Source organism: Hipposideros armiger, unplaced genomic scaffold (genome assembly GCF_001890085.2).
Source record: "Hipposideros armiger isolate ML-2016 unplaced genomic scaffold, ASM189008v1 scaffold_318, whole genome shotgun sequence".
NCBI lineage: Eukaryota > Metazoa > Chordata > Mammalia > Chiroptera > Hipposideridae > Hipposideros > Hipposideros armiger.
The window spans coordinates 125,801-128,253 of NW_017731668.1; positions in this window are offsets into that span (position 1 = coordinate 125,801).

Consider the following 2,453-nt stretch of genomic DNA (forward strand, 5'->3'; position numbering starts at 1 on the left):
TGTATTAATATTTCCAAAAAGCAAATTTGAGCTTTGTTGGTATTTTTTGTCTATTTTCTATTTCATTGATTTCCATTCTGATGTTTATTTCATTTTCTCTATGTAGTTGAGATTAATTTGCTTTTCTCTTTTCGTTTCTTAAAGGTTATTACAATGTTCACAAAGTTTCTTAAAATGGAAGCTTAGAGAGAAAATTTTCCTCTAAACGCTAACTAGGTACACTTCACAAATTCTGAAATATCATTCAATTCAAAATACATTCTAATTTCCTTGCAATTTTTTTTTCCTAATTCATGGTTCTTTAGAAGTGTATTACTTAATTTTCGAAATTTGAGTATTTTCTAGATGTCTTGTTGTTACTGGTTTCTAGTTAAATTCCATTGAGAAACATACCCTGTATGATTTCACAATCTTTTGAAATCTTTTTGTGACTATCTTACTGTCTATCTTGGTGAATGTTTCATGTGCACTTGAAAAGAGGTGTATTCTGTGATTCTTGAATGTATTAGCCTATAAATGTCAACTAGGTCATGTTGGTTTATAATGTTCAAGTATTCTATATCCTTACTCATTTTTGTCCACTTGTTCTATCAATTATTGAGAGAGCATCGAAAACCCCAACCATTATTGTGGATTTGCGTATATCTTCCTTGACTTTCTTCTTCATCACAGTTTGAACTGTTTTTAGGTACACACATAGTTAAAATTGTTAGAGAGAAATTCTAGAGAACACTTTTAAGGAATTAAGTTTCTGTAATTATGGGGTACTCCCATTTAAGCAGTAATAAAATACATCTTGCCCTGAATTCTATTTTGTCCAATATGTTTTCCTATGTTTATTGTTTGCATAGTATATCTTTCCCACAATTTTACTTTCATCATGTCTGTGTCTGTATAATTAAAATGCATTTCTTGTAGCCAGTTTATAGTTCTGTCTTACTTTTTGTATGCATTTTAACAATCTCTGCCTATTAAATGGACAGTTGAGGTCATTTTATTTAATGAAATTTTTTTTATGGTTGAGTTTAGGTCTTACAAATGTAATTTGCTTTCTGTTTGTCCCGTCTGTTATTTGCTTATCTGTTCCTCTTTTCTGTTTTCTTTTTGATCAGTTAAATATTTTTTCCATTTTATCTTCTCTATTAACTTTTTAGCTATACCTCTTTGTATTTTTAACTAATATTTTAGAGATTACAATACTCATGTATATCAGTTTACTTTCTAATAATACCCTGCTTTGTGAACAATGTAATAACCTGCTAGTCATATAATTCATTTACCTCCTTTTCTGTCCCTTAGTGCTTTTTGTTATATTATATTTTATATCTGCATATGTTATAAAACCAATAATATATGATTATCAATTTTTCTCTAAAGAGTCAATAGTTTTTAAAGCAATTATGTATACAAACACACATAATAAAGATAATGAAAACGATCTTCTAAATTTACCAACATATTTACATTTTTCGTTGTTCTTCATTCCTTCTTGCAGATCCAATCTTTCATCTGTTACCATTTTCCTTCTGCCTAAAGCCTTTCTTTCAATACAGAGCTGCTAGAGACATACTCAGCCTTTGTATGCCAGAAATGTCTTTTGTTTTGAAGGATTTTCACTGGATATTCTGAGTTAACAGATATTTGTTCAGTACTTTAAAGATTTCATTCCATTGTTGTCTAGTCTTCATTATTTTTTATGACAAAGTAACCATGACTCTTACTGTTGTTCCCTGAAATGTAATGTATTGTTTTTCCCTGGATGCTTTTAAGATTTTCTACCTATCATTATCAGAATTTTGACTAGAAACCTCTAGTTGTGATTTTGTTTCTGTTTATATATTTGGGGATTGGGCTGAGCTATACGGGGCCCTAGGTTGATAAGTTTCATTAATTTTGAAAAATTTTAGGTGTTTTCTCTTCAAATGTTTATTCTACACCATTCACTTTCTCTTTCTTTCTTGGTTTCCAATTATACATTGTTCAACTGTTTGATGTGGCCTCAGAGGACTTAGAGGGTCTTTTAAATATTTTCTCATTATTTTTCTTCTCTTTTAGTTTCAGTGTAGATAATTTCCATTGATTTGCTTTTAAATTCACTAAGCTACTCCTCCACTGTATCCAGTTTTCTGTTAAGCATATTCAGTGAACTAGTCAATTCTGGTTTTACACTTCTTCAGTGCTAGAAGTTCTATTCTGTTTTCTTTTTTGTCGATTCCATTTCTTTGCTGACATTCCCAATTTTTTCACATATATTGCCTCTGTTTTCCATTAGACCTTTGCACATATTCATTGCAGTTACACTAAAGCTTCTGGCTGTTAATTGCAACATCTGGGTCATCTATGGTTTGCTTCTATTCATTTTTTTTTCTATTGAGTCACATTTTCTTGCTAATTTTGGTGTCTTATGAATTTTTCATTGTATTCCAGACTTTGCATGTAAATGAACACTGGAG